The sequence below is a fragment of the Haematobia irritans genome, chromosome 3 (assembly GCF_050003625.1).
Source record: "Haematobia irritans isolate KBUSLIRL chromosome 3, ASM5000362v1, whole genome shotgun sequence".
Lineage (NCBI taxonomy): Eukaryota > Metazoa > Arthropoda > Insecta > Diptera > Muscidae > Haematobia > Haematobia irritans.
The window spans coordinates 30,627,093-30,633,092 of record NC_134399.1 but is presented as its reverse complement, the minus strand read 5'-3'; positions in this window follow the sequence as shown (position 1 = coordinate 30,633,092).

The following is a 6,000-nucleotide window of genomic DNA, read 5'->3' as shown; positions in this document are numbered from 1 at the left end:
CCATACGTGGTATATATAAGACAAAAAAGTTATGTATAGTTAAGTCTACAAATAATTACGAATCGAAATGGACTTTTTGCACGGTACGTAGAGAGCCAGAATTGAAATATGGGGGTCGCTTATATGGGGGCTATATACAATTATGAACTTGATATGGACCAATTTTTGTGTGATTGGAAATCGATTTATCTGAGGGATATATATAACTATAGACCGATATGGACCTAGTTAGGCATGGTTGTTAACGACCATATACTAGCACAATGTACCAAATTTCAACTCACTCGGATGAAATTTGCTCCTCCAAGAGGCTCCAAAACCAAATCTCGGGATCGGTTTATATGGGGCTATATATGATTATGTACTGATATGAACCACTTTTGGCATGGTTGTTAAATATCATATACGATCACCACGAACCAAATTTCAAGCAGATCGGATGAATTTTGCTTCTCCAAAGCCACCGGAGGTCAAATCTGGGGATCGGTTTATATGGGAGCTATATATAATTATGGGCTGATAGGAACCAATTCCTGCATGGTTGTTGGATACCATATACTAACATCACGTACCAAATTTCAACCGAATGGGAAGAATTTTTCTCTTCCAAGGGGCTCTGGAGGTCAAATCTGGGGATCGGTTTATATGGGGCCTATATATAATTATGGACCGATTTCGACCAATTTTTGCATGGGAGTTTGAGGCCATATATTAACACCACGTACCAAATTTCAACTGAATCAGATGAATTTTGGTCTTCCAAGGGGTTCCCGGAGGTCAAATCTGGTGATCGGTTTATATGGGGGCTATATAATTATGAACCGATGTGGACCAATTTTTGCATGGTTGTTAGAGACCATATACTAACATCACGTACCAAATTTCAGCCGGATCGGATGAAATTTGCTTCTCTTAGAGGCCTCGCAAGCCAAATCGGGGGATCGGTTATATGGGGGCTATATATAATTACGGACCGATGTGAACCAATTTGTGCATGGTTGTTAGAGACCATATACTAACACCATGTACCAAATTTCAGCTGGATCGGATGAAATTTGCTTCTCTTAGAGGCCTCGCAAGCCAAATTTGGGGATCCGTTTATATGGGGGCTATACGTAAAAGTGGACCGATATGGCCCATTTGCAATACCATCCGACCTACATCAATAACAACTACTTGTGCCAAGTTTCAAGTCGATAGCTTGTTTCGTTCGGAAGTTAGCGTGATTTCAACAGACGGACGGACGGACGGACATGCTCAGATCGACTCAGAATTTCACCACGACCCAGAATATATATACTTTATGGGGTCTTAGAGCAATATTTCGATGTGTTACAAACGGAATGACAAAGTTAATATACCCCCCATCCTATGGTGGAGGGTATAAAAAAAATATGGGAAACATTTAAATCTGAAACAATTTTAAGGAAACTTCGAAAAAGTTTATTTATGGTTTATCGCTCGATATATATGTATTCGAAGTTTAGGAAAATTAGAGTCATTTTTACAACTTTTCGACAAAGCAGTGACGATTTTACAAGGAAAATGTTGGTATTTTGACCATTTTTGTCGAAATCAGAAAAACATATATATGAGAGCTATATCTAACTCTGAATCGATTTTAACCAAATTTGGCACGTATAGCTACAATGCTAAATCTACTCCCTGTGCAAAATTTCAACCAAATTGGGCAAAAACTCTGGCGTTTAGGACCATATTAGTCCATATCGGGCGAATGATATATATGGGAGCTATATCTATATCTGAACCGATTTCAATCAAATTTTGCACACTTGACTATACTACTAATTGTACTCCTAGTGCAAAGTTTCAACCAAATTCGGCCAAAAATCTGGCTTCTGCGGCCATATAAGTCCATATCGGGCGAAAGATATATATGGGAGCTATATCTAAATCTGAACCGATTTCAATCAAATTTTGCACAATTGACTATACGACTAAGTGTTATGTTTGCACAAAATTTCAAGCAAATCGGTATAAAACTCTGGCTGCTGGGTCCATATTAGTGCATATCGGGCGAAAGATATATGGGAGCTATATCTAAATCTGAACCGATTTTTTCCAAAATCAATAGGGTTCTATTCTGACCCAAATTAGGAACATGTGCCAAATTTGAAGGCGATTTGATTTAAATTGTGACCTAGACTTTGATCACAAAAATGTGTTCACAGACGGACGGACGGTTATATCGACTCAGGGACCCACCCTGAGCATTATTGCCAAAGACACCATGTGTCTATCTCGTCTCCTTCTGGGTGTTACAAACATATGCACTAACTTATAATACCCTGTTCCACAGTGTGGCGCAGGGTATAAAAATCAGGAATCTGATATAAATTTCATAACCTCCCCATTTTTTCCGTAAAATTTCAGTCGGGGGAGTTTAGTTTTGTTTTCACTGTACTTAAAAAAAAAGTCGGGCAAAGGGGTGGTCCCCCTCCCCGACCAAATATCGAAAAATAATGTAGCGGATTTTTGTCTAGATGCCAACCCCAACATTCAATGAAAATTTCAAGCAAATCGCAAAACTTTGTTCCAAGTTTCAAAAAGTAGGGCAAGGGGGAGGTCCACCTCTCCGTCCACATATGAAATCATCAGGTACCCCATATTAATTCCATAAGATCAACGCATGTTCTCTGTAAATCTCAGATAATTTAGAGAATTTTAGTTTTTTCACTGTATTTTTCACTTATGAAAATTTCATCATCGCATGGATGAAAGAGAATAATCGCAGATACGAAATACATAATCGCATAGATGAAATATTTTCATCACCTGGACGTAATACAGTGATCTATGGGATGTCAAAGTGTTCATCACAGTGATGAATTACAATTCATCGCCCCCTCCGCGACAGGTGTCAAAAGATGAGGTACCCTATTTCAGCACATGAACGCACCTACGATCTCTCCAAGTTTCAAGTAAATCGGTTCAGCGGTTTCGGAGCCAAGTCGGAACATACAAACAAACAATCAAACAACAAACAAATAAACAAACATAGATTGAATTTTATATATAGATAGATTTTGTCAAACTTTTATTTCTATAGGAAAATTTTGTCAAAAAATTATTTGTATAGAAAATTTTCTCAAAATTTCATTTTTATAGAAAATTTTCTCAAAATTTTATTTCTATAGAAAATTTTCTCAAAATTTTAGTTGTATAGAAAATTTTCTCAAAATTGTATTTCTATAGAAAATTTGTCAAAATTTTAGTTGTATAGAAAATTTTCTCAAAATTTTAGTTGTATAGAAAATTTTCTCAAAATTTTATTTCTATAGAAAATTTTGTCAACATTTTATTTCTATAGAATTTTTTCTCAAAATTTTCTTCCACAGAGAAAATTTGTGAATATTTTATTTCTTTAGAAAATTTTGTCAAATTAAGTATTTTGGAAACATTGAGGCTAATAATTTAGCGGTAATAATAATAATATTTGAAGTTTTAGTAGTATTGTTGTAAATATGTAATATTGTGAAGAAAAATTCCCGTGAATTTCCTCACTTAATTCCCTGAAAAGCACTAGTGAATATATGGCCAAACCCCCGGAAATTCCTGGGAATACCCACACCATGGTGGCTCCTTTCGTGCTTTCTATATTCATTTAATTGCTTGTATGACTTACGCATTATGCTGCAGAATTTTGTGTATCTTCATCGGTAGGGTCTCGAATTGCAAAAATTGTAGGGTGATTTTTGGCGCATGGTGTAATTGATCTCTATAAGATTTTTTGGTTTCCTCGACATCTTTGTACATACAGTAGTAGAAGCGCGTCAAAAGAATTCGATCTAAAAAGGGAAGAAGATTGGGATGGATTTATATGATTGTGTATAAGTTAGAGAGTATAATAGGGTGGTTAAATTGTGAGGGCCGATGTTGAATGTGAACCACACCTAAACGCCAAGTTTTTTCCGAATTTTATTATATTTATTTGACATTTCTCTATTTCAGACTTACTCAATTTGAACCATGGAGAGATACACAGTCCAACAACGTGTTAAAGGTTATCCAGACTTTTTATGATGTGGATGATCAATTTTCGATGAAAATCATCTTCAGTGATGAGGCACATTTTCACCTCAGTGGATTCGTCAATAAACAGAATTGCCGCATTTTGGCGATGAGAATCCAAGAGTGATTGTCGAAAAACCAATGCACCCACAAAGAGTGACTGTTTGGTGCGGTTTATGGGCAGACGGCATCATCGGGCCGTATTTTTTCCAAAATGAGGCCGGTCAGGCAGTTACTGTGAATGGTGTTCGCTATCGTGAGATGATAACGAACTTTTTATGGCCCGAATTGGAAGATATGGATGTGGACGATATGTGGTTTCAGCAGGACGGTGCCACTTGCCACACAGATAACGAAACAATGGCTCTTTTGCGCAACAAATTCAATGGCCGTGTTATCTCACGTAATGGTGATGTCAATTGGCCGCCAAGATCATGTGATTTGACACCGTTGGACTTTTTTCTTTGGGGTTATTTGAAAGAAAAGGTGAACGTCGATAAACCAGCAACAATTCAAGAGCTAAAGGATGAGATAAGTCGGCACATTAACGGCATAGAACCCCCATTATGCCTCAGCTTCATCGAAAATTTGGACTATCGGATGAAGGTGTGCCACCGAGGTCGCGGCGCCCATTTGGCCGATATTTTGTTCCATACATAATTGTATAATACCAATATATCATAATAAAATAAAATTACAATAATTTCCTAAATAGTTTGTGTTTTATTCAAAATCAACATCGACCCTTGAAATTTTAACCACCCTTTAGAACCACAGGTCAATTGAAAAGATTCCGCCCCCTGAATGTATGAAGTTCCAGGTCCTTTAAAAATGTATCGTCTACTTCATTCCATTCAGTTTGGAGTCATCGGATTAAAACTCTATACCAGAGTCTGTGTGTACCACGCCTCATTGTTGGGAATTAATTTTTAACAATTTCTTGTCGTGAACGATTCAACAAAGTGTGCTCATTTGACATTATTTTGAGAATCGAACTGAGACCTTGCGTTTTTCAATCAATCAAATCAATAAATCAATCAACCAAACTTACTAATTTTCTTGGGTAACTTTGCATTATCTTCAAACCATTTTTGCAATTCATCAATGATCTTTTCTTGCTCTGAATCTCCAATAAATTCCATTTTTCAATTCAATTTAATTTTTTTCTCACACAAAATATGGATCAATCCAATGTTCAATGTTTCACTTTTTAACTTCAACTGCTAGTATTCTCACTAGTTTGTATCGGAAATTTTATATGTATATTTTCGAAGGCAGATGTTACAATTTAATGACTAAACCCATTTAGTGCAATTATTTTGGCTGATTCGTAATAGCTATGTCAGCTGTACTTTAAATACAGTTCAATGTTTCTATGGTTTCGGATCATTGATTTGCGTGTTTTGGATTTGGTATTCAGTAACTCAAACTTTTTGTCGATATCGTTTAAAGTGTATACATAAATACACTAAGAAAAATATTACATAAGAAGAATTCATTCAGAGGAGCTATTAATCTGAAGAACTCAGTGGGAACTGGAGATGTAATACACTCAGTGTGGTCCGAAGAAATCATTGGTTGAACTGTACATCAGAAGAATTCAGTGGGGAACTAAAGAACTTAGTGGAGGAGCTGTGAATCCGAAGATCTCAGTGGGGGAACAGGAGATTCGAAGAACTCGTTGGGTGAAATGGAAATCCGAAGAATTCTCTCGTGAAACTACTTAGTGGATAGGAATCAACCATGATTCATTTTCATTATCTATGATAGAGTGCATGATCTAGCTTTATAAAATAGAGTCTTTAGATCGTGCTGATTCAAGTCCGCTTGTTTATAAAAAAAAATGTTTTTTTTTTTATGTTTCACTCCATTCAACATTCACGTAGTAGATTTCAACGGTATACCTTGAGCTACTCGTGAATTTCATTTATGATTAGTCGGATAGCTAAACCCTCTACCACTTGAACC